The sequence below is a fragment of the Sus scrofa genome, chromosome 1 (genome assembly GCF_054392235.1).
Source record: "Sus scrofa isolate SSC_HxYL_T2T_F1_AM1 chromosome 1, Sscrofa_HxYL_maternal_Yorkshire_Landrace_v2.0, whole genome shotgun sequence".
NCBI classification, from domain to species: Eukaryota; Metazoa; Chordata; class Mammalia; order Artiodactyla; family Suidae; genus Sus; species Sus scrofa.
In genome coordinates, this window is record NC_139383.1 from 145,734,376 (window position 1) to 145,761,778 (window position 27,403).

At 42.2% G+C, this 27,403-nt stretch overlaps 1 protein-coding gene across 11 annotated transcripts in view; it reads left to right on the plus strand.

Moving 5' to 3' along the window:
* The window catches only part of ARHGAP11A (Rho GTPase activating protein 11A), a 144,212-nt gene that overhangs the window by 60,091 nt on the left and 56,718 nt on the right, over window positions 1-27,403 (plus strand). Inside the window, exons 2-4 of one of the 11 annotated variants that reach the window (XM_084975354.1) lie at window positions 7,733-7,808; window positions 8,947-9,155; window positions 27,163-27,185. The exons of 8 other annotated variants lie outside the window; for them this stretch is intronic. The gene's annotated coding sequence lies outside the window, so the exon portion shown is untranslated. Of the gene's footprint in view, window positions 1-7,732; window positions 7,809-8,946; window positions 9,156-27,158; window positions 27,272-27,403 lie in introns of all 11 variants that reach the window. 2 more of the 11 variants (XM_084975348.1, XM_084975338.1) reach the window with 2 other exon arrangements.

Sequence of the window (27,403 nt, forward strand, 5' to 3'; positions counted from 1 at the left end):
ACTGAATGAGGCCAGGGATCAAACCCGCAACCTCATGGTTCCTAGTCAGATTCGTTTCCGCTGCGCCACAATGGGAACTCCAGAACATGGTATTTTTCTGTCCCAATTTATATGTGTTGTTTTTAAAATGACTACTAATTTGTCACAATAGAAATATAAATAAATGGAACTGTTAGTTTTCTTTTGGCCTTTGTGCACTGTGAAAAAAATTAATTAAACACTAGGGCACTATGAACTGAAGAACATGTAACACTGGTTCCAGCATTGTGGCTTTTGGAAAGTTAACACTCTAAGCTCAGCCACCAGTAACTCAACTGTAAAATGGAGATAATAAAACTAAATACCTTGGGGGCTATTGTGAAAGTTAAATGAGATAACACAAGTAAAGAATTTAGCACAGGGCTTGGCACATTGGAAATGATCAATATACACTGGCAAATATAAATATACAGAACCTTGGGTACCATGAGAAAAGTAGATTTTAGCCCTAACTGCATCAGCTTCAAATTAATTTTTAAGCCTTCAACTTCTCAAATCAAGTGCTGTTGCCATGGTAACTGTTGTAAGGTCTGTAGTATCTGGTGTCAACTAAGTCATTCTGAAAGCAGGAAATTAACAATCCCCTTGAGATTTGTCTTGGCTTCCTGTGAATGATTTCACTGTCGGTCTTCCATTAGGGCTTTCCTCCCTACATTAGTTCACAGATTGCTGATTCTGCTTGATAAATCTAAGGCTCCTTTAAGAAGCAAATTTAAGATAAATTGCATCAGAATTATTCTCTGGTGTCTCTGAAATATTTGTTTCAAAAAGCTCTCCAGGTTTGACTATGGTACAGTTTTATTGTGGTTTATATTTTTGAAAAAACTAATTTTGTATCTAATATCTTATTTCCCTCCAAAAGATAAATTTATGGTAAGATTTAAGATACCTCATTTTTTTTTTTTTTTTTTTTTTTTTTTTTGCTTTTTAGGGCTGTACCCGTGGCATATGGAGGTTCCCAGGCTAGGCATCTAATCACTGGATCCTTAACCCACTGAATGAAGCCAGGGATCGAACCTGCAACCTCATGGTTCCTAGTCGGATTATTTCCACTGAGCCACGACGGGAACTTCTAAGACACCTCATTTTAAAGAAGAAACAAACACAAATCCTTCCATTTTGGATGCTACCCTAATTCCAAAGCATCCAGGAAGATGGCTATTTCTATCATTAAACAGAGTCACCCTGAGTTCCCATTGTGGCTCAGCGGAAACAAACCTGACTAATATTCATGAGGATGCCAGTTCAATCCCTGGTCCTGCTCAGAGGGTTAAGTATCCCGTGTTGCTGTAGCTGTGGTTTAGGCTGGCAGCTGTAACTCAGATTCGACCCCTCACTTGGAAACTTCCATATGTGGCACCTGCAGCCCTAAAAAGCAAAACAAAACAGAGCCACCCAGACCTTTCAGCAAAGCTGTTAACTTTTCTGCTAGTTCCTTATGAGTTTTAAGACTCATTAGGCTGGTTAATTTTAGGAAAGATAGATCAGATTAAATAAAAGAAAAGAGAAAATCCACATTCTAATTGTCTAAATCAATGATTCTCAAATGAGGGGTGGTGGGGGAGGGTGTTTAAAAACTAGGAGACCTTTGGCAATGCCAGGAGACATTTTTGGTTGTCACAACATGGGGGTCAAGAGAGCAGGGAGGTGGCATTACAAATGGCCTAGAAGCCAGGGATGCTGCTGAGGTTCTTACAGTGCACACAGGGAAGCCCCCACAACAAAGACTTATCTGACCTCAAATGTGAAGATTACTGAAGTGGAGAAACCCAAGCTAGTATTGATATTCCTTTTCTTCACTGAATCACACTTTTTTGGTTCTTCCTTCTAATACCTCTTCTCTTGACCTTATGGATTCTTTCGAACAATTAGCTTCTGAAATTAGGTTACAGTAGCTGCAGAAAAATACCAGATTTTTCTCCAAATCAGTGGTCCTTAACATTTCTGCACATTATATCACCTCAGGGAACTTTCAAACTATGTCAATGTCTGGAATCCAACCTTGACCAATTAAATCCAAATCTCCACAATTAAGACCTAATTGCAGTATGTTTCAAAAGTTTCCCAAATGATCCTAATGGGCAACCAGGGTTGAGCACCATGAATCTAAACAAATAGATTATTTACAACACTAATCATACACTCACAAAGAGAGAACTCAGTTGCAGGAGGGGGAGATAGTGATGTTTCTATCAGTGTAGAAATACTTTCCCCCACCCCAGGGGTCATGTTGACTATTTGAATCAAGGGTGATTTGAGATTTTATTCATGTGGATTAACCACCTGTGATATTTCACTTTTTGTGGCTGTTTTATGCAAGACCAAAATTTTATGTACCTGTAAGTTCTCAAGGGTTTCTTTAATCTTTCAAAAAATTACAAATAAAAGAGAACTATAGCCCTCCTCCAGTGCCCCAAAAGTTGACTTTCACCTTTACTTGAGTCTAGAGAAGACAGGACTATTTCTTATTTGGATCTCATGCACCAAAGGAACCCAGATGCCACTTAGCCTCCTGAATGGCCAAAGGAAGCTTTTCTAGTTTACTTTTTCTCTGTCCCTTTCACCCTCACTCCCAATCCCCTCAGCAAATACCACTTGAGCAGATGGTTTTGGTGTGATGCCCCCAGAGGTTAACAGATGTGAATTCTGGTAGAAAAACAAGAGGACAGAACTCTTCCATTGCCACATTCAAACTAAACTAACAGTTCTTCCTCCACTAACAAATGGTGCTTTGGATGACCGACTTTAAAAATCCAAGCCAGGGTCAAAGACTTCTCAATAAGAAGAGAAATAGAAGTCAGTAAGAGAGAACTGATTTCAGCATCACAAGAAAGGAACTTTTTTTTTTTTTTAGTGGACAATCTATTTCTCATTTCCCAAGGGTTATGTATTAACATAAGGAGACTGGAGATTCAAAAAAATGGAAGGTTCAACCCTCCATGTTCACTGCCACCTTCTGGCCCTGTCCAATGCCCACCTGAAGGATGCCAGATGTTCAGGGAAACAGGCCTCTTTCTCTTGATGGACTGTGAGAAACTGAAAGTGCTTTATCAAAATGAGGCATAGCCCCACAGATATATCCTCAGGGATTTAAGAGTTTTCTTTTAATGAATATTTTATTTTATTTTATTTTTTGTCTTTTGTCTTTTTAGGGCCACACCTACGGCAGATGGAAGTTCCCGGGCCAGGGGTCCATTCGGAGCTGTAGCTGCTGGCCTGCACCACAGACACTGCAACACAGGATCTGAGCCACGTCTGTGACATATACCACAATTCACAGCAATGCTGGATCCTTAACCCACTGACTGAAGCCAGGGATCAAACCCGTGTCCTCATGGTTACTAGTTAACTGCTGAGCCATGACGGGATCTCTTAATGAATGTCTTAAATATTATGCTGTCTTGCCATTCTAAACAGTATGTTTAAGACAATTCTGGTCATCTGAATAACTACCTTAAAATTAAGATGCAGCGCGCTGATAAGCGCCGGAAATTACGTTTGTGTTTATGTTCAAACCCTGCAAAGGGTCAAGGATGTTGCTGAGTGCTTTGCTAAAGCTTTGGTTGTAGTTTGACTGCAAAAAGATGGCAGAATGGTGTCATCACATGGCATATAGCATAGCAATCCTAAATATTTGTTTTGTGAATGGATACACTGCACAGATAACCTTTGTAAACATACTCCCTTGAGACGACAGGTGATTGACAGTGAGAAGAGTGATATAATATCTTCTTATGAAAAACCAACACTTGCTGCCTTTTTTTTTTTTAGCCACCCAGTGGCATATGGGGCTTCCGGACCAGGAATCAGATCTGAGCTGCAGTTGCAGGCTAAGCTACAGCTACAGCGGGAATGCTGGATCCTTAACCCACTGTGCCAGGCCAGGGATCAAACCTGCATCCTAGTGCTCCTAAGACACCCCTGATCCCATTGCACCACAACAGAAATTCCAACATTTGCTGCTTTAATGCTTTTTTTTGGAATATAAAAATTACTAAATCTGGAATTGTACCAGAGGCTACTTCTTTCTAGCATTAAAACCAAAATTGAGAGTTCCCTCGTGGTCCAGTGGTTAGGACTCACTGCTGTCACTGCTGTGGGCCAGGTTCAACCCCTGGTCTGGGAACTAAGATCCCACATTAAGCTGCTGTGTGCTGAGGCAAGAAAATAAGCAAAAAACAAAAACAAAACCTAAATCATCTGTTTTGCTTCTGCAAATCATTACATATCATATTTAATTGATATTTTAAATTTAGTTTTCATTAGTCTTCATTTATTTTATTTGTACTTAATGTATGAATTTTGGGTTTGTATTTACAGAAGATCAATAAGCATATACATGTTTATACTTAAGTAACATTAAAAATGTTAGTTTGTGGAATTCCCTAGTGGCTCAGCAGGTTAAGGATTTGGCGTTGTCACTGCTATGGCTCGAGTTGCTGCTGTGGTGTGGGTTTGATCCTTGACCTGAGAACTTGTGCATGCTGCAAGTGTGGCCAAAAAAAAAAAGAAAAGGTTATTTTGTGCTGGAATTCTGTGAGCATTTATTTTTTCCTTTAAGAAAGATTCACACATTGGTCAATTTTGAGAAATGCAGGAATAAAAGATTTCTTTTGAAAAAAAAATAAATAAAATTTCAGATTAGCAATGAGGTCCTGCAGTATAGCACAGGGAACTATATCCAATCATTTATGATAGAACATGATGGAAGATAGTATGAGAAAAAGAGTGTGTGTGTGTGCGTATATGTGTGTGTATATATATATGTATACACACACACACACATATGACTTGGGTCACTTTACTATATAGCAGAAATTGACAAAACATGGTAAATCAACTATAATAGAAAAAAGAAAAATCTTTGAAAAAAAAGAAAAATCAAGCTGGTTGAAATCTCAGATTTAGACTAGATCTGAGCTTGGAGGCTAGCTGAGCCATCTTAGATTTACATTTTCCACGCCGTTGAAAGGATATTTACCCAATTTCTCCTGCTTTCAGTAGGCGAATAGTCATATTTTCTTCCATTCCAGGTAGACTTGCTAAATACTTTCTCAATTATAAAGAGAAAGAAGTAAAAAACAAACAAACAAACAAAACTGACAAATCTGAAAATAAGATTACAAACAGGAAGAATACAGATTGTAAACTTTACTTCCCATTGGTATAATTTCAAAACTAATACCCATAATCCTTTTATCTAAAATCTGCTGTAACCTATTTCACTGCATGATCTCGACCCCCAGCAAAGTCCTAACCAAATATTTCAGAGTGTTCTCAGTCTCACAGATGCTCGGAAACGCATCTGGTCAGTTATCATGGGCTCGCTGTTCATGGCTTCTTTCCCTGCCCCTCCTGGTTGTTCAGTAGCAACTGGTCCTCCTGTCACAGTTACCACTTTGCTGGACACTGCCCTGATGCTCTGTGCTCTTGAGTTCAAAGCATTGGGAATGGCTCTCACCTCTTTTTTATGTAACATTTTATTAGCAGGATGCCAAAGCCCTTATGTTTAGTGTCTTATAGATTTTCCATTTAAAGGAAAAGAAAAAAAATTACAGTTTTTACCTACAATGCTCTTTCCCTGGAATCAAGAAGTAGAAATAAGCTATAATTGAAATAAATAATGATAAATTTAAAAAAAGAAATAGAATTATTAGCACAAAGATGGAAGGGAGAAGACAATTATCTGTAAGGCAAGGAGAGAGTCCTCAGAAGATGCCAGGTCCACTGACACCTTGATCTTAGATTTCCAGCCTCCAGAATTGTGAGAAGTAGATTTCTGCTTAAGGCACCCTGTCTGTGGTACTTTGTTGTTGCAGCCTTAGCAAACTAGCCCAGGAAGAAAGAGCTTGGGACTTTCTGAAATCCCCAGGTACTATTGGGGGACCTACTATGTGGTGTCAATCTTACTGTTCTTCAAAATTCTGTGTAACCAAATGACTCATCAATAGCTTTACTTAGTACCTAGTGAGACATTACTTCCCACCATTTCCACCCCAAGCTCTAAGTGTTCTCCGAGTTCCCATGGGTGTCTTACTTGTATCTTTATTATAAAACTGTGTCCTGTGTTTAAACTCTTTCAACCATTATCTGTTTCTCCAACCTTTTTTCTCCCTGAAAAAAAAGGGACTGTGGCTGTATTTCAGTCTTATTTGTATGTCTTGTACCTAGTACATAGTAGGTGCTCAGCAAATGTTTATGGAACAAATGACTTAATGAATACATTAGTTGAAAAAAGCCTCCTTTATCTAAAAGATAACTTGAAGGCATTCCCCGCCCCAGGAGATTTGGACATAACAAGTTAAAATTATTTATGCAGCCCTTAAGTCAAAATGGTGGTGGCAGCCGGGCACCAGAGTACCACTTTTTGGAAGCCACCCAAAAGCCATTGCACACTGGCCCGCCTGTGGATGAGATCACCTACCCCCTGCCTTAGCAAGTATTTTGCAGGGAAGATGCCCCTAGGTCCACTGCCCTGGGATATCTACAGCCTTCTATGTCTGGGGATTAAATATATGCTAACAAGGGTGAAGCTAACTGAAGTAAAAGCTTTCCTCACATTTGTTATTTAAAGGGTATATGGTTCCCCTTCTGAACTGCTTTCTTCTTGGAGCTACTTGCTTGCTGCTGAACAGTTTACTTAAAGGGGTGGCAAACATTTTCTGTAAAGAGCCATATAGTAAACGCTTTCGGCTGTGTGGACCAGGCAAATATTCCACATGTGAATATTTCTAGAAAGTAATGGACCTTCTCATTAGTTATTTCCAGCTCAGTAGGAATGAGTAAATTTCAAGGCCTTCCCTCAAAGGCTGGGAGAAAATTAAAATTAAATATACTCAAAAAGAAAGAAGATAGGAGTTTCCATTGTGGCTCAGTGAGTTAAGAACCTGACATAGTCTCCGTGAGGATGTGGGTTGGATCCCTTGCCTCACGCAGTGGGTTAAAAATCCAGCATCGCCACAAGCTGCTGCATAGGTCACCATTGTGGTTCAGATCTGGTGTTGCCATGGCTGTGGCTTAGGCCCCAGCTGCAGCTCCAATTTGCCCCCTAGCCTGGAAACTTCCATATGCCACAGGTGCATCCCCTAAAAAAAAAAGAAAAGGAAGAAAGAAAGAAAGAAGATAAAGCCAAGTTTAACACAACAAAGCCTTCCGTGCCACCCTTAAAACAGAGTTCATGGAGTTCCCTTGCGGCTCAGTGGCTTAAGGATCCAGCATTGTCACTGCCGTAGCTGTGGTTACTACTGTGGTACAAGGTTCTATCCCTGGCCCAGAACTTCTGCATGCTGTGGGCCAAAACGAAAACAAACAAAACCAAAAAAACTGAGCTTGCCTTGATTCCTGTTCAAGTCAAGGTGATTTTTCAATGAAAAAAATGAGCTAATTTCTGTCATCAGAATAAATGCTCGCATTTCAGATCAACCAAGGAAATGGGCGATGTTGTCTTGGGCTGCACACTTCTACGTGTGTGACTCACTGACCTCAGGTTCAGTGAGTGCTGGTGAGGGGTAGGTCTGGGCCTTGGTGTGAAGGAAGGAGGACTCACAGCTGATATGACCTGGTATTGTGCCAGTCTGTGCAGAATTAGAAGATGGATTATTGTGGATTTGTTTTCCTTTAGGAATTAGGGTTGGCACTGGCTTAGCTTCAGTGCAGCTGAGGTATTAACTGAAATGCATTTCTATCTTAACAGCCACATCCCATTTAGCCACAGTGACTTTGGGGTGACTTCCAAAGCAATCTCATCAGAACGAGTCGGCAGATTAAGGGTAACTTTCATGTCAGAACTGTAGGCAAAGAGAAATGAAATGTACTACATGAAACCTCCTCCCTCTGCCAAAAAAAAAAAAAAAAATGAAGCTGAACTCTGTGAGAAGGGCTAATGAATATTGGTTGAACTTTCAAATGGATCTCTGTTAGTCAGTGAGCTCCAAGAAGATTCAAAGCAATGTAACACATTCACAACAAATGTGCCACTATGTCTGACCTATGCTGGGGGGGACTCTCTTGGTTCCATGTCAGTTTTGATTTGAAGTCTTTCCCCTGTCTCCTCACCTATTTGGTAAATTCCCTAAGCTCAGTGGAAGCAAAGGTGTCATGTGGACTGAGGTTGGCTCCCTCTTGATGGCCCTTCCCTTCACTGAGAAGTCGCCTAACTCTGGGAGCTTCAGTTTCCTCAGCTGCAAAATGATACTTAACATCTACATCTCAGGAGTGCCACAAGGATTACATGAGAATACATGTGAAAGTGGCTTATAAACTCTACAAATACCAGCTTTTTCTTACCCTCTCTCCTTGCCTAGAAATTGTTGGAGGCTTGCCAGATATGCATGTATACAGGCCATAGTGAATCCAAGAAACTAGATGGCGCTTGAAGAATGACGCTAATCTAGGCTTGCAAAATATATAAGACTTTTCCAGACCTCTCAGGGAAAGGGAGTGAGATGGGAAATGTACATTGTATGAGTGGCTGCTTGAAAGCAAGTTGCCAAATACTGCAGATGTCGTTGCTGGAAAGCCATTGACATTCTTGTTCTCATGACCAAAACCCTAAGGGAGTTGGAGGAAGGGGCATGATAGCCTTAAGCATAAACAATATAATCTTTGGAGGGTTAATCATTTATAGCTTCTATGAATACAAAGGGTCTGTGCCTTGTATATCTGTAGCCTTGATCAGTAACATTGTAAATGCTATATGTGATCCTGTACATACAAGGAAGTAGAAAATAGCAAATAAAAATCATGACTTGGCTCAGAGGGTTGCTCTTGCCTCTCGAAAGCGGTAGCCCCCTGATCACCACTCATTTCTTTGTCTCTTCATTCTTAATTCTGTGACACTGCTGAATTTGAGACCTGGGTTGACAAGCAGGTCTCGTCAAGAAATAAAACAGAATATGTTCTCTTCAGCTGCTTAGAAACTGGGGAATGGTTAACTGAGTCAGCAACCCAAAGAAGAGTGACTCTCTGGTGGTCTTCTTGCCTTTTGCCTCCATCGGTCAGCAGTTATCAAAAGGACATATGCATAAAAGCAGGAGATATTTGACTTGAAAATCATTGACAGAAAGATGGACTTCTTGAAGACAAATCCATTGGCAGAAGCGTGGATTTCTTGAAGGGTCAGTGCTGAAAATATTTTTTTCCACACAATTCAATTTGTTGGTGTCCCCTCATCTTTACCTGCCCATCCCTGCCAAACTACTGCCCAGATCTATCCTTTAAACACACATAGAATAACCCCAATCTGCTAACATGCAAATAAGCACCACATACATGCAGAATCCACCTGGCAAGTAGACAGCTAGGTGATAACCTCTATTCTTGTAGTATAGGAATGCCAATAAGGTTTCTCTGCTATGAAATGCCTCTCTGCTAACTTGGGATGTACACCCAAAATGCCGCTATTAAGGAGTTGTTCATATAAACCATGGAATTACTCCTTTGCAAATACAAATATTTCTCAGAAAGGTAACATTTTGTTATGGCCACATATAACAAATTCATGTAAATATATCTTTTCTAAAGTAGGCAGCCACAGAGTTCCCATTGTGCTTCAGAGGGTTAAGAACCCAACTAGTATCCATGAGGATGTGGGTTTGATCCTTCGCCTTGCTCAGTGGGTTAAGGATCTGGCATTGCCGTGAGCTGCAGCATAGGTCACAGATGAGGTTCAGATCTGGCATTGCTGTGGCTGTGGCATAGGCACAGCTCCAATTTGACCCCTAGCCTGGGCACATCCATATGCTGCAGGTGCAGCCCTAAAAATAAAAATAAAAAAGTAGGCAACCAGGGGCTCCTTTGAAGCCAGTAGAATGAGAAGGATGGCTGGGGGCACAGAGATGGAGGTAGGACATATCAAAGAAAGGAGGACTACCAGAAAGATCCAGCATCCATACTTCCCTTCAGATTTTGTCTTGGACTATCTCTAGATACCCATATATAAAGTACCATGTATAAAAGGATTTTTTTTTTTGGTCGTCTTTTTCAGGGCTGCACCCATGGCATATGGAGGTTCCCAGCCTAGGAATCTAATCAGAGCTGTAGTCGCCAGCCTATGCCACAGCCACAGCAACGCCAGATTCAAGCCACGTCTGTGACCTACACCACAGCTCATGGCAACACTGAATCCTTAACCCACTGAGGAGGGCCAGGGATCAAACCCTCAACTTCATGGTTCCTAGTCGGATTCTTTAACCACTGAGACACAATGGGAACTCCTATAAAAGGATTTTTGGTTGTAAACAATGCATCAGGCAGAGTTAAACCTAAGAGGAATTAATTAAAGGGATATTGGATGACTCACAGCATCACCCGAAGGCTAGAGAAAAGGACTGAGAAACAGGAAAGAGTAAGGAAGACCCAAGTATATCCAGGGCCACTTCTGAAAAAATTATATCATAAAACCAGCTCTGAAGGGAACACTGGCCTACTGAACCCTTGGAGCCATCTTTTGTTGGCTCCGCCACTGCTTTCCTGCTGTTCTGCAGAATGTTCCAGTGGATGCTTGGCTAACTCCGCAGTTTTGTGTCAAGTGCACCCTGGGGAGTGTTCCTTTGATTGGTCAACCCCAGGCCTCATGCCCATACCCTATCTGCAAAGCCGAGGCTATAAAATTGACAGAGGTTTTGCTTCTTGAGTGGGAGGTGTATTCTGTCTTCAACTGTTAAAAAGCAGAATTCTACTGAATAAACTTTAAAGATCTTACTGGCTCTATTTAGCAACTCCTGAATCAGGCAGCATTCAATCTAGCAGAGAGAAAGGCATTCTAAAGAGTTGTGCAAGGTGAGAGATTGTTATAGGCCAAAGTGAGCAGGAACAAAGAAGTTATCCTGGGCATTTGCTGGTTAGTTAAAGCAGGGTTAGTTTCCTTATATGGAGCAAAGGGAAATCTTAGAGCCAGGTCATGTAACTTGTGCTGGGTAGGGGAGAGCTGACTGGCTGACCTAGGCTTGCCTTTTCTGGGAGCATTGAGCATACAGTCTTAGTTAAGTTTGGGTTTGCTGATGCAGGGCTTAGCACGAGTGACTTCATCGTGGGCCCAATCTGATTGTTTAACAGCATCAAGACTCATAAAATGAATAAATCCCCCCCCCCAATTTAGAAAGAAAGTGAAATGGTAGACAGTTTCCAAAATGACAGATGTTCTCTCCTCACCTGTAAGGGATCAAGAACTCTGCTTGAGTCCGGGGATAAGACACAACCATTGTCCTCAAGGAACTGATAGTAAATTGGGAGAGACAGACACATCAGGGGATAGCTTCACTGTTGTGTGCATTACAACAGCACTTAATACAGTATGAATAGCTAGATGCAAACTATTGCATTTGGAGTGGATAAGCAAGGAGATCCTGCTGTATAGCACAGGGAGCTATATGGAGTCACTTATGATGGAACATGATAGAGAATAATGTGAGAAAAAGAATATTTGTATATGTGTGTGAATGGGTCACTCTGCTGTACGGTAGAAATTGACAGAACACTATGAACCAACTATAATAGAAAACATAAAAATCATTATAAAAAATAAATAAAACCAAAAAAATATATATCATGCAAATAGTGCTGTTGGATCCCACTGCAGGGAGTAACTAACCCAGAAAATAGGAAAAGGCCACAGTAAGGAAATAGCATTTGAAATGAGTCTTGAATGATCAGTGGGATTTGCCTCCTGAAGACAAAGAGAGGTAATTACCTTTCTTGTGTGGGGGGAGGAAAGCTTGTACAAACATATCAGGTCGGGAAAAATAAACCACTCAGAATTCTTTGCTTCCACTGATTCTGGCCCACTTAATTTGAAAAGGAATTCCTGAGCTGCATGGTTGATAGCTCAGAGTCAACAGAAAGTCTGGGAACTGAGGCTGGAAAACTGGCAGGAATCAAGGGATTAGAACTAATGAGCTAGATTGTACCCTGGGAGCAGCCTGTGGAGACCCCAGTGTCACTGGACCAGGCCCCCAGTGCTGCCCTTGCACGCAGAATGCCACTGCCCCTGCCACCAGCAGAATGCATTATCAGTGGCCTCTGCATCTTTCAAAATCCTGGCCTAAAACGCTCAAGTGACCCACCTTAGAGTACACCTGTGCTCTCACTGCTCCCAGTGAGAAAGCCTAGGACCACCATCCAGACTCACCCCTTGGGATTCTCCCCAAATAGTAAAGAGATTCATAAACTGAGCAGCCAACAAATAAATAAATAAAGCTGACATTCTCAGCAAAGGGTATGGCCTAATCTGAGAATATTCAGAAATTCTACTTGTTAGATCCTAGTGTGTATGGAGCAGAGTGATGCTAGAAGAGGTTGGAGAGAGCAGAAACCAAATTTTTGAAGACTTGCATGACCACTTTATTCATCTGAGCTTTCTCCTATACTCAGTGAGGGTCAGCAGAGGTAGCAACAGCCAAATGACTATGTGTGCATTCTTTTTTCAGAAAGATAATGTTGCTGGCAATGTGGACAGAGAATAGGAGTGGAGAGTCCTGGGGATCTGGCGTCAGCCAGGGCTTGTTGGTGTATTACAAATGAGATACACGCAGAGCTTGGGCTAAGGCAGTGGTTGGGCTGGAACTGAATTACAATCGATGGGATTTCATCAACTTGAGGTTTCACAGATTTTATCAGCCTCACTTCCCTGCTCAGGGACTTCACCCTGAAGCATAGTGGAGGGTCAGGAGAAGCTGGGGATAAAGAAGCCTTATCTTCCACTTATCTATGCCCACTCCAGGAACAGGAAGATGTACTTGTGGTTAAAGTCAGAGAGGAGATATTATTAAGGCAGGAGCCTGTATTCTGAGGCTCCTCGAACACTCAGCTGGTGAGCCTTACTGGCCTACAAGCACTGAGGGTATGGCATTGCCCTGGTACCCTGCTGAGAACTCCATGCCTGCTCCACAGCCAGCTTGTTTTAGATGAGTGAACAGCCTTTGGTTCTCACCAATCTCTGTCTGTCTTCCAGCTTCCCATTAGGGTGGAAGCTAAAAGTGTCAGGCAGATGGGGCTTATAAGCCCCCAGGAGCTGAGGGAGGAGGAGGCTCTAGGACCTCAGGGTCCAGCTATTTCCCTTATCCATGCATTCATAAACATTAATTAAGTTTCCACTACCAGTGGAGCTCTGCACTAAATTCTATGGGGGGTATCAAAAGCATGTAAGACACAAGCATCCCTCTAAAGAAAACTGCGGGAGGAGACAAGTCACGAAGTCAAGTCAACAAGTGTCTGTTAACTGTGTGTTGTGTTCCTGGCACACTAGAGAATAATTACAGGGCTCCATATGACATTGTGTGCTAGCAGTGCATGGCTAACTGCTAAGGATGCACAAAAAAATTAAAAAATAATAAAAAAATAAGGAGGATATTGGGCAAGGTAACTCAGAGAAGTCTTCTTGGAGAAACTTATTCTTACTCAGGACCTCAAAAGAAATGCAGGATATAGGTTCCTTAGTAGAGAAGAAAGGAGGAGTATTCCAATATGGAGAACCCTCCAGGGCAAAGGCACTAAAGGGAAGTGAACAGGCAATGGACAAGAGATGGTTCGGAGACTGGCTTCACTCTACCTAGGTGTCTCCGCAATAGGAAGACAAGAGGCTGGAAAAGGCAGTGGGCCCAGCCCTGAAGAACTTCCATTTTCTGGCTAAGGGATTTCTGATGCAGCACCTCTGAGAGTTCCTAGGTGGGTGAATCTCATGTCAAATGATATTCAAAAAGAGTTAATTGTGGAATGAATTTGCAGCACATCCCAGACAAGAAAAATTCAAGATCTAACTGCTTGAGGAATGGTGTAGTAATTTGGGTATGAGTGACCAAGGACCTTTCTAGGTTTGGGGTATAGAAATGAAAAGAGAAAAGTCTGAAAAACACAGAGTTCCTACTGTGGCACTGTGGGTTCAGGGGCATCTCTGCACACAAGGATGAAGTTTCCGTCTTTGGACCCTGGCCCAGCACAGTGGATTAAAGGATTTGGCATTGATACAGGTGTAGCATAGGTCCAAACTGTGGCCATATCTGATCCCTGGGGGGGACTTCCATATGCCATGGGGCAGCCAAAACAAAATCTGAACACATTGAAGAAAGAGCAAATATTCCTGATAGGATCAGGGTTTGGAGAATAATAACACTGATCTGGGAGGGAAGGGAAAACTAGGCATTTTGATATGTCCTACCTGGAAATAAGGAACTACTTCTTCCTCTCCTCCCCCTCCTCCTCCTACTTGTTAATTTCTACTGTACAGCAAAGTGATTCAGTTTTATACACACACACACACACACACACCACACACATTCTTTTTCATATTCTTTTCCATTACAGTTTTTCACAGGATATTGAATATAGTCCCCTGTGCTATACATGAAGACCTTGTTGTTTATCCATTCTCTATATAAGAGTTTGCAGGAGTTCCCGTTGTGGCTCAGTGGTTAATGAATCCAACTAGGAACCATGAGGTTGTGGGTTCGATCCCTGGCCTCGCTCGGTGGGTTGGGGATACAGCATTGCCGTGAGCTGTGGTGTGGGTTGCAGAGGCAGCTCAGATCCCACGTTGCTGTGGCTCTAGCATAGGCCGGCAGCTGCAGCTCCAATTAGACCCCTAGCCTGGGAACCTCCACATGCCGCAGGAGTGGCCCTAGAAATGGCAAAAAAAAAAAAAAAAAAAAGAGTTTGCATCTGCTAATCCCAAACTCCCTGTCCATTCCTCCCTCACCCCATCCCACAACCTCGGCAACCACAAGTCAGTTCTCTGTGTCTGTGAATTTATTTCTGTTTTGTAGCTATGTTCGTTTGTGCCATATTTTAGATTCCATGTATAAGCAATATATGGTATTTGTCTTTCTCCTTCTCACTTAAATTAGTATGATGATCTCTAGATCTATCCATGTTGCTGCAAATGGCATTATTTCATTCAGCTGAGTAGTATTCCACTTTGTGTGTGTATGTGTGTGTGTATGCATAACACACACATCCATTTTCTTTATCCATTCATCTGTTGATTGACATTTAGGTTGTTTCCATGTCTTGGCTATTGTATCCAGTGCTGCTATGAACACTAGCATGTATCTTTTTAAATCATAATTTTCTCTGGGTATATGCTCAGGAGTGGGATTTTGGGATCAAATGGCAACTCTATTTTTAGTTTTTTGATGAATTTCCTTATTATTCTCCATAGTGGCTGTGCCAGTTTACATTCCCCCCAGTGGTGTAGGAGGGTTCCCTCTTATACAAACCCTCTTCAGCATTTATTATTTGTAAACCTTTTTTTTTTTCCCCTTTCTTGTTAGGGCTGTACATGCAGCATATGGAGGCTCCCAGGCTAGGGAGAATCAGAGCTACAGCTGCCACTCTACACCACAGCTCATGGCAACGCTGGATCCCCCACCCTCTGAGCAAGCCTAGGGATTGAACCCTCCTCCTCATGGATATTAGCCAGATTCATTCTCACTGCACCATGACAGGAACTCCTATAGACTTTTTAATAATGGCCATTCTGGAGTTCTTATTGTGGTGCAGCAGAAATGAATCTGACTAGTATCCATGAGGATATGGATTCGATCGCTGGCCTTGCTCAGTGGGTTAAGGATCCAGCATTGCTGTGAGCTATGGTGTAGGTGGCAGATGTGGCTTGGATCTGGCATTGCTGTGGCTGTGGCGTATACTGGCAGCTACAGCTCCAATTAGACCCCTAGCCTGGGAACCTCCACATGCTGCAGGTGTGGCCTGACCAAAAAAAAATAGAAAAAAAAAGACAACAACAACAAAAATAATAATGGCCATTCTGACTGGTGTGAGGTGGTACCTCATTGTAGTTTTGATTTGCATTTCTCTAATAATTAGTGATATTGAGCATCCGGCAGTTTTCATATGCCTGCTGGCCATCTGTCTTCTTTGGAGAAATGTCTACTTAGGTTTTCTGCTCATTTTGTTGTTGAGTTGTAGGAGCTGTTTGTATATTTTAGAAATTAAGCCCTGTTGCATCATTGCAAATACTTTCTCCCAGTTCATAGGCTGTCTTTTCATTTTGTTTATGGTTTCCTTTGCTGTTCAAAAGCTTGTTAGTTTGATCGGGTCCCATTTGATAAGCACCTCTTCCATCTGACCTGGTCATGTCACCTCTGAAGACAGCAAGTGGTTCTCTTCTAACTATGGAGAAAAGAATAATAATCATTTTCATGCTTACATTTTCAAAGATGAAACCCTAAAATATTTAGACCACACATTTCAACCTATACACTATCCCATCATTTCTTGTAAATCTTTTGCATTTGTGACCCACTTTATAATTTTTTTAAATTCCCTCATATTATTTCCTGTGAGTTTATAATAGCTCTGTGAAATAAACAGGACAGGAACCACTGTTGGAACCAAAATGACATAACTAAAAAACACTGATCTATTGATTTCTGGTGTTGTGTTTTTACCACTAACTCAGGTTGCTTTCCTCCTATGGCAAAATGGTACTAATCATTATCTTATGATATAGCATTTCTAAGAGTCTAGTGTGGGCTGGCTGCAATGCTAAGCCCTTTATATACACTAGCTCATTTCATTCTCCTACCAGCCCTGCAAAGGTTTAATGAATCTTTACAACAACACTTTGAGGTAAATACTATTATACCCATTTTATGGGTGAGGAAAACAAGGTTCATAGGAATTCGATCACATGCACAATGTCATGAATCTAAAAAGAGGCGGAGCTGGGATTTGAACTAGGACATTCTGGTTTCTAAGGCTGTAGTTTTCCGTTATTTGACATCGCTTCTAAATTAGTAGCTAAGAGATGATTTTAAAAATTAGTCTGCATCACATAGTGTTATATTGTCAAATGGAGCTGGATTCTGGAGGCTGTGCCTGGTGTGCTCTGTAACCAAAGTGCTGGTGATATTGGAGGATTTTTTTTCTGTGATGGGGAAAATGGTTTTAATTTTCCTCTTCCACTGTTGAAGGCTACAGATCAGTTCAGGATACTCCTACTACTGTTCTCTTCCTTTCACTCTTTCTTTCTTTTTCTTTTTTTTTTTTTTTTTTTTTTTTTTTGTCTTTTTGCCATTTCTAGGGCCACTCCTGTGGCATATGGATGTTCCCAAGGCTAGGGGTCTAATCGGAGCTGTAGCCACTGGCCTACACCAGAGCCACAGCAACTCGGGATCCGAGCTACGTCTGCAAACTACACCACAGCTTACCGCAATGCCGGATCCTTAACTCACTGAGCAAGGCCAGGGATCGAACCCACAACCTCATGGTTCCTAGTTGGATTCATTAACCACTGAGCCACGATGGGAACTCCCTCACTCTTTCTTTTTCTACTCCCTCCCCCAAACTAAAGCAAAAATGCTCACCTGCAATGATTTTATCCTCTAAATTAAAAAAGGAAATAGAAATGTCATAGATGACTTCCTTGGTCATTGTGTACCTGGCATCCAAGATCCTTGTTTCAAGAGATCACCCTGAAAGGATATGAAGGTCCTCATAGCTTGGAGACTTTTCTAATACCATAGATCTTGTTGCAATAATCGCCTCCCCTCAGAATCTCTGTTTCAAGAATCACGGTCCATCACCATCACCTCCTGTCCTTTGAGTGAGAGCCTTCACAGGGTCCACATCCTTTACTCTGTTCTCTCTGATGCAAAAGCATAACTAGCCTAGAGAACTGACCATGTGAGCCTTCCTGCCACAGCATGGCGGCCTCTCTGCTTCTGCTACTTACTGGTCAAATTACTTCACCTCAGAGAGCTTCCAAATGGTATCATGATAGAACCTACATAACAGGTCCATGTGTGAGTTAAATGTTTTGCATAATGCAAACCACTAGAAAACATTCATTAAATGATTCTTACGCTAAGAAAACATCAAAAAATAGTCCCTGGGACATGGGGCAAATGGCTTTGGGAATCATCTGCCCCAATGCTGAGCCTTGGTGGATGTAGGCTTTTAGAAGTCAGAATCTACAGCTAGATCTGTAGTGAACAGTCCCCATTTAAGCTCTACTATCCTGGGGGGCTGAGTTCATATGCATACCCCAGCTGCATCCCCTTTTCTTGGAGCACAGCACGTTGGGCACTTCTAGAGGCAGCCCAGTGCCAGGCTTGATCGAGGAGACCAAGGGTGCAGCAGCTCTGCAGCTCAGGCAACTCGGCCTGCCTCAGATTGCACAGAGGCTGCAGAGACTGCCACCAAGCCCACACTTCCACCCTGACATCTGCTGAAACAAGTGGAGGGAAGGCCAAAGGCAAAACTGGGGGCAACAGGGAAGTGTTTGATTTTTCAGTCAGATTTAGAGAAACCGCAGAGCAGGAGTTATTTATTTATTTATTTTTATTTTTAGGGTGACACCCTCAGCATATGGAGATTCCCAGGCCAGGGTTAATTGGAGCTGTAGTTGCTGGCCCACACCACAGCCACAGCAACACCAGATCCTTAACCCACTAAGCAAGGCTGGGGATCAAACTCATATCCTCATGGCTACTAGTCGGGTTTGTTAACCGCTGAGCTATGACGGGAACTCCAGGAGGTTTTTTTTTTTTTTTCCCAAATAATTTTGAAATATCTTGCTGTATCATGAGTGAAGTTAATAGGGCCTCCATCCCTGCCTCAAAAGATGTCAGTTTCTCTGTTGACAGACTCCCCCATGAGGAGCTTAATGCCTCTATTTAAGGCCTGACTCAGCCCCAGGAAGCAACCCCAGTGCTTCCCTAGGACCTGTGAGGAGACACTACAAGGTGGGGACAGGGGTGTGATAGCTGTCTTCCAGTGTTCAGGAGGCAGTCCCATGAGACACAGAGTGGATTGTGTGGTTCCAACAGGCAGGACAAGGACCATGTGTTAAAATTACAGGACAGGCTTTTTTCTGTCTTTTTCCTTTCTTCCTTCCTTCCTTTCTTTGGTTTTTAGGGCCACACCTGTGGCATATGGAGATTTCCAGGCTAGGGGTCAAATCTGAGCTATAGCTGCTGGCCTACACCACAGCCACAGCAACACAGGATCCAAGCCACACATCTGCGACCTACACTACAGCTCATGGCAATACCAGGTCCTTAACCCACTGAGCGAAGCCAGGGATTGAACCTGCAACGTCATGGTTCCTAGTTGGATTCGTTTCCGCTGCGCCACCATGGGAACTCCCCAGACTTCTTTCTTTTAACCTAATAAAGATCTTAGAAAATCTGCCACAATTGAGCAATTGACAGGCGGTATTGTGATAGAAAGAATGCCTGCATGAGGCTTTCTAATTCTAATCTTCTGTAAGTCAGGATGGACTTGACTCTCTTGAATAGAGGAGAAGGAGTCTGCACACCAAAAGCTCAGAAGTCAAATAAATGTTTCATGCTTTTTAAAGTATGTCCAAAGTGTTCTGTGAGAGCAGGACACACCTCGGGAACCTGGGATAGCCATGAATTAAAGACCTCGGAAACACAGCCTCTGCTGGAGCCCCATATGGAAGGCTCCCTGATGTGTAACTGCCTGGCTTGAGCACATTCTCTAGCCCCTCTGCCTGTCACCTGTGTGATCAGCCTGTTTCTGCTACATCTGGAACTTATCTGTACCTGCCTGGCTCTGCATTCTACAACGTCTAACCTGACTTTTCAAATAGCCCCTGTCCTAATTCCCTCGCTCCCAACCTAGTCCAGAGCAGTGGTTAAATCTGGTCTAAAGTGAGTGTGTGTTGGGGAGGGAAGAGGGGCAGATAAGGAGGGAATAGCCCCTGACATTCAGAAGTGACCTGGTACTCACACATAAGTCATGTTTTTCTCCTCTTAGGTATAAACATCTTATAGACCACCGACTTCAGACACGGTCACTCTAAGAGCATGATGAATAGGGCCATGCCATAATTCTGTCTAAGCACAGACAAAAACAAGGTCACCATGCCAACTGCCAGATACCCCTCTTTCAGCCAAAATGAGTGACCATGACCCTTTTACCAATGACAGCTTTATATTCATTGCAGTCTCCCTCCCTCTATGTAAGACTTACTGAGATACCTAATCATAGAATTGCCACCACTGAAACCATCCAACCTAGAGTAAACCTTCTGTTGGCCTAGACCCTCCCCTGACCCAACCAAAGCCCAAATCCCAAAACAGGTTCTTTCTACACCCTCTTACTGAGCTGCCCTAAGGCTCTCTGGGGTGTGTGTGTGTGGTCCTTATTACTGCAATGAATAGTAAGTCCAACTTGTTCAATTGCAGGTGTCTTCCTGGTATTCTTTGGTTAGAGTGTATTAACAACTCACCCTTTGTCTGAAGAATGAGTGCCAAACCTCCTGGTCACCATTATATTTTGTTTTAAATTTATAGGTGGCTTCATAGGACTGTGTCACCACACAGCAGACTTAAAACCATCATATTTGCACTTACTGATCTCCTCCAGGTTGCCCATTTCCACAGCTGGCCTTTCCCTCGTCATGATTCCCCCATTTGCTGGACCCACTCTCCTAAAGTCCCTCTGCCATCAAGACCTGCAGGAGGTGATGACACTCTCACAGAGCTCTCTTTCAGTCATGATGAAGAGGATCAGAACCAATATTTCCAAATCCTTAACTATTGTCTCATTATTGACCGCTGTTGTCACTTCACCGCCATCGGTCCTCCAAACTGTGACTGATTTGGGGATTTTTTTTCTCTCTCCCACAGAATGGGAGTCATTAAGGCTTCTCAGGGTCCCGAGGTAACATAGAAAGAGAAAGGTTTCTTTCTTTCTTTCTTTTTTTTTTTTTTTTTGTCTTTTTAGGGTAGCACCATGGCATATGGAACTTGCGTGGCATATGGAAGTTCCCAGGCTGGGGGTCAAACTGGAGTTGCAGCTGCCAGCCTACACCACAGCCACAGCAACACAGGATCTCAGCCATGTCTGCGACCTACACTACAGTTCAGAGCAACACCAGATCCTTAACCCACTGAGCAAGGCCAGAGATCAAACCCTCGTCGTCATCCTCATCCAATACTAGTCATGTTTGTTACCACTGAGCCACAGTGGGAACTCCTGCTTTCAAATTTTAATCATTTCTAGTATGGGGGCAAAGCATGAATGTCTCCCTCCTTGCTCAAAGGGGAATACTTTGACTAAGGTTTATATAAATCACCAGAGCCCTTCTCTGGTTGCAAAAATTCCTAATTCCTTACCAGTTTAAACTTTTCCAATACCCCAACTGCCTGTGTACCAAGCAGAGCAGCAGGGGAAACAGCAAATGAAAAAGACAGAGTCAGCCTAGCAATACACAGTTTGCCACTAATTTGGAGATGTTTGTTTTCACATATCCTTCCCCTTGGGAACCCTCAGCATCTTATGACATTAATTTGTGGATCCCTCAGCCTAACTCACCTTCTGCCACCAAAGTTATATCCTCTATCCCCCCCAGTGCCCAGCTCCAGCAGATTAGAGAAATGCAAACTTTACCTAAATGCTAAGTATTAACTAGCCAGAAGCCAAAGGCAAATTATTCTAAGAAAAAGGAGGCAAAACCAGACAATTTACTTTGTTGAGCAGATAAGGAAGTGCAGAATGATATATGGATGTAAATATGATTAATGCTGGAGAACAAATAGAAGAAACATTAACCTGCAGTGTTAGCTTCAGCCCCGTGAGCTTAATTGAGGAGCCCAGTGTAGACTTCCCAGTTCTATCTGAAGAATATTCAACACAAGCAAATGCCCACTCTTCGTTATAGATCAGCAGTTTGGTTCCAGTTCCTCCAAACTCACAAAAGCTCCTTGTCTAAAACAGAGGAAATGCAAGTGGTTGGTTTCTTGATTCTTTTCCTGAGTCTGTTGTAATCTCTTCTCTTAATATTTGTACTCCGTGGGCTTCGGGTATAGAAATTAGAGTCTTCTTCTTAAGAACAGACCACAAAGGCCCCCTTTCCTTTGGACCCACCCTGGTCCTTCTAGGCCTCCCAGGATGGAGGGCAGGACTCCCCCAAAAAGGTACAGGAACCTCTGCAATAGTTTACATTAATTGAGTACTTATCAGATGCCAAGCACTATTTTTTTTTTTTTTTTTTTTTTTTTTTTTTTTTTGTCGTTCTAGGTCTGCACCCACTGCATATGGAGGTTAGGGGTCCAGTCAGAGCTGTAACTGTTGGCCTACACCAGAGCCACAGCAACGTGGGATCTGAGCCACGTTGGTGACCTACACCACAGCTCACGGCAACGCCGGATCCTTAACCCACTGAGCAAGGCCAGGAATGGAACCCACGTCCTCATGGACACTAGTCAGATTCGTTTCCACTGCTCCACAACAGGAACTCCTGGATGACGTATTCTTTAGAAAATAAATGTTTCCAATTCTTTGATTTCAACTAACTGTAGCAGCTCTTAGAGCTGATAGATCATTGAAAATTATTGATGATACTGGAGCACTACATGACTTTTGGCATGTAATTCAAGAGTTCAAGAATGGAATACATTGTTAACAAAAAAACTCTTCAGATGTGTATGTGTGCAAGATTATTTATGCTTATATCTGTTAAATTGGAACTAGGAATATAATTTTACCTTCATTTGTATTATTCATCCATGCATATGTAGTACTGTCCATCCACAGATCTATGACTAATGGGGGAAGGTGGCACCCATTATATATGTGTATCCAAAATTTTTTACTCCCCTATCTTTAATAATCATCAAGGTTTAGGAGTTCCCGTCATGGCTCATCAGAAACGAATCCGACTAGGAACTATGAGATTGCAGGTTCGATCCCTGACCTCACTCAGTGGATTAAGGATCCGGCGTTGCTGTGAGCTGTGGCATAGGCTGGTGGCTACAGCTCTGATTCAACCCGTAGCCTGGGAACCTCCATATGCTGTGGGTTCGGCTCTAAAAAAAAATATATATATATCAAGGTTTATAATATAATTATATTGTCTTGACGTATTATATGCTAATAATCATTTTGATAATATCTCAATCTAGAAGACTGTTTTTAACAATTAGACCAAAGGTTCTCAAATTTTCTTGTTTCACAGCACCTTTGATGAACCAGTATTTCCACTGTGTCCCCAGCCCAAAAGAATTACCTATTAGTTCCATTTATTAACTGCCTATATCCCAAGTTAATAGGTATTTATAGCTTAACAACATAGTACCCATTTGCAAAAATAAAACATATAAAGTGAAAGGAAAAATATTTTGATTTCATTCTTAAGTAAACACAATTACTTACTAATGAGATGTATGCACCTGATGTATGCAGCATAGCTTCTCAAACCTGGGAATCAGGTTAGACACCACCCCCTCACTTCCAGTTCCATACTGACTTGTGCTGACGTGTTTTCGAATCACAGCAACTGCCAAAATAACAGTTTTTCAAAAATATAATGTCATCAAAGGAATGTAGTTTGATCTAATATAGAAGCTTCGAACTACTTCTAAATTGGCAGTTGATTCTGTGTTTCCCTTGCAAATTTAAAACATCCCACAGTTCTCCTGTGAATTCACTGAGGAGCCCCTGGTGCACCTGAGTAAACAGTCTGGGCATATCAGACTTAGAGCCTTAGATTCATGAAAGTAATTTTCTTAATTTCAATTTATGTATTTCTTTTGTTGCAGACAAAAATAGTTGTGTAATAAGTAAAACTTACAAGCATAAACTATATTACACTGGAATAATATTCCATGGAGGAAGTGGAATGGAACTACCCTTTTTCATTTTATCTTTTTTTTTTTTTTTTTTGTCTGATCAGGGCTGCGCCCACGGCATATGGAGGTTCCTAGGCTAGGGGTCTAATCAGAGTTCTAGCCACCAGCGTACGCCAGAGCCACAGCAACACCAGATCCGAGCCACGTCTACGACTTACACCACAGCTCACGGCAATGCTGGATCCTCAACCCACTGACTGAGGCCAGGGATTGAACCCAAAACCTCATGATTCCTAGTCAGATTCGTTTCCGCTGCGCCAAGGTGGGAACTCCTTTCATGTATCTTTTTTAAAAAAGATATGTTGATATCTATCTGATAGCATGTTTAAATATCATTGGATACAAGAATGATATGACTTTTAAATGTATTTATTTTTTAAAAATCACAATTAATGATATACCAGACATTGCATCTTTTGCTGCTGTTTAAACTTAGAATGAAGTATTTTACTTATCAACCTATGTGAATGGGTCAGATTTTTTCAGAATTCTTAGGGCAGGGCTTCTCAACTTCAGCACTATTGGCATTTGGGGCTGGGTGCATCTTTGCTGTGAAAGGAGGCCCTATATAGCAGGATGCTTATTAGTAGCAGCCCTGGCCTCTTTCCACTAATGCCTATAGTATTTCCCCCCCTCCCCATTGTGACAACCAGAAGTATCTCTAGATATTGCCAAATATCTAGGAGTGGGGGTGAGGGTAACAAAAGCACCCCCAGCTGAGAACCATTGTTTTAGGGGTGTTTAAGCAAAAGGTTTAAAGACCAAGCTAGACTTGACTTCTGTGAGAAGCAATAAAGCATAATCCTTAGGAATTCAGGTTTCAGAACTTCTGATCCTAAAGTTACTAGCCTTGGGCAAGATAGCTAATTTCTCTAAGCCCATCTCCTTCATCTGTAACTGGGAATACATTTTACTAGCTCTCCAGAGAGTTGTGGAGCCTTGGATAAGACTATTCATCTGAGAGCCTTGGCAGAACCTGACATACAGTAATCTGGTAATAGATCTTAGGCATTATTAAATAGTCGTTCCCAAACTTCTTCAGAATGTACTTCGCTACTCCTTGTCTATAGCATCATCTGCCTGAACCCCTGTGTCTGATATTCAGATCTTTTTTAATCTGTCCCCACACTGTCTAGCTAGCCTTATGCCCTAGTAAGAAAGGCATTGCAGGAGGCTCAGCAGAAAAGAATCTGATTAGTGTCCATGAGGACGCAGGTTCGATCTCTGGTCTTTCTCAGTGGGTGAAGGATCTAGCGTTACTGTGAGCTGTGGTATAGATCGCAGATGAAGCTTGGATCCTGAGTTGCTGTGGCTGTGGCTGTGGCTGGCAGCTATAGCTCCGACTCAACCCCTAGCCCGGGAACCTCCATATGCTTGGGTGTAGCCCTAAAAAGACCAAAAAAAAAAAAAAAAAAAAAAAGACAAGAAAAAGAAAGAAAAGTCTTGCACACTGGACTCAAAATTATGCAGTTTAATTTCTTGTCTGTGTTTAATTTTTGATTCTGTCACCAAAAACTTGTGTGAGCCTCTTGGCTTATCTCCTGGTATGTGTGTGTCTGCATGCGTGTGTGAATGCGTGTGTGTTGAGAGGTGTGTGGCAAAACTTGGTAATCTCAAATTCTCTCTCTCTCTCTCTTTTTTTTGTCTTTTCTAGGGCCGAACCCATAGCATATGGAGGTTCCCAGACTAGGGGTCTAATTGGAGCTGTAGCTGCCAGCCTATGCCACAGCCACAGCAATGAGGGGTCTGAGCTGCATCTGTGACCTACACCACAGCTCACAGCAACACCAGATCTTTAACCCACTGAGCGAGGCCAGAGATCGAACCCACAACCTCACGGTTCCTAGTCGGACTCATTAACCACTGAGCCACAACGGGAACTCCTCAAATTCTCTCTTTAAACTTTAGAAAGAGAAGGGGGAAAAGGAAAAGAAGAGGAAGAAGAAGAAGAAGAAGAAGGAAGGAGAATTCTGTAGACCTAGGCATGAAATTCTTTTCTAAAGGGGACCCTCAGTTTGTTCTCTCATAAGCCAGCCTTCTCTGTCTTTATCCGGGCTGTCCCCGCTCCTCTCTGCTATTGTCATTCTCTCGGGCCCAGCTTAGATTCCACTCTCCTAAACCGGCTCTGCTCACCCAGCTCACCCAGCAGTCTCTCACGTCTCTAGGCTTCCTTAGCACTTATGATCTGTACCATGCGGTATAGCACTTAATTATATACCATCAGGTCATAATGGTCTTCACTCCTTTCTTGTGTCTGTCATATGGCCCCACTGAGATGATGACTTCTTTAGGACAGAGAGTTGCTTTTTTAGTATATGTGTATGATGCTCACATCACATCGCACAGTGTTGCATCAATACTGGTTAAGCAGCTACTTGTCTAGATCATTATGTTTTGGTATATACTACACATGACATCCATGTCCTAAAAAAGTTTATTCAGAAATTATCATGGGGGAATTCCCTTTGTGGCTTAGTGAGTAACAAACCCATGAGGATCCATGAGGATGCAAGTTCAATCCCTGGTCTTGCTCAGTGGGTTAAGCATCCCTTGTTGCTGTGGCTGTGGCTGTGTCATAGGCTGGCAGCTGTAGTTCTGCTTGACCCCTAGCCTGGGAACTTCCATGTGCCGCAGGTATGGCCCTAAAAAGCAAAAAAAAAAAGAAAAGAAAAAAGAAAAAAGAAATTATCATGGGGTTTGGAAATAAATAGCCACTCAGTTTTGTACAGGCATAATCGGAGAGGGCTCTGTTGTGGAAATTCCCCAGTTGTTTCACATTTAATATGTCCTACCGTGACTGAGCAGTGATGGGAAGGACAGGGAACATTAGACACCCACGCTACTCTTGTTCATGTACTTTGACAGTCTCTAAGAGTGCTCTCCTAAGTAATTCCCTCAACTGTGGTTCATTAACAGCTGTTAGCAATCCCCTTCTGGCCTTAATTAATTACCTTGCTTTGGAGTTAAGGAGGGAGAATGGTTGTCAAGGGCATTATTTGCTCAATTACCCAAAAGCCATAGATAATGTGTGGTAATGAATTGAAAGATGGAATACTCAGCCCTTCTCCAATCCCACAACTGTACAACCTTGTTCTGCACTTTAAGGTGTGTGACATCAGCTCTTAGAAAGCACTGAGATTCAGGGAGACCCTAAATGGGATAAGAAGGTGGAATGGCTTTGTTTTCCTTCTAGCAGAAATGCTAAAATTCCACATTAATGACAAGGTTCAGCTTTTTAGATGATCCCAGGACCAATTACCAAGGCATCTTGCTTTTCTTTCGTTGTTTCCTCCTCCTCATGGTCTGCGTTTTGGCTGTGTTATGGCTATTTTATAGCTGACTTCATCCATAGGCTAATTATATTCTGTGTGGTGTAATTAGACCTCTGCTTGCAGGGGCTTCTGTTCTAAAACTACATTTTACTTTTGTTTGCTTTTTAAAAGCATGTTCTATTAGGCTTGAATTTGTTTTACTGGAAAAGGAATGCTTTCTTCTTTTTTAAAGATAGAAGTCATCTTCATCAGACCAGAGGTAATTGATCCTTGTTGAGATGGTTGCTAAGGAGAGACTTGGTGTCATGTTGAAAATAACAAAGCTTCGGGGGATAAAGAGCCAAGGTGAAGAGCAGTAAATCAGAGGCCAAGCACCTCTTCTCTAACAGGAAAGTGAAGTCATGACATTTTCCTTCTCTCAAAGGAAAATGATATACTTGTTTATGTGCTGGAGATCTTTCTCTTTTTACTTGAACC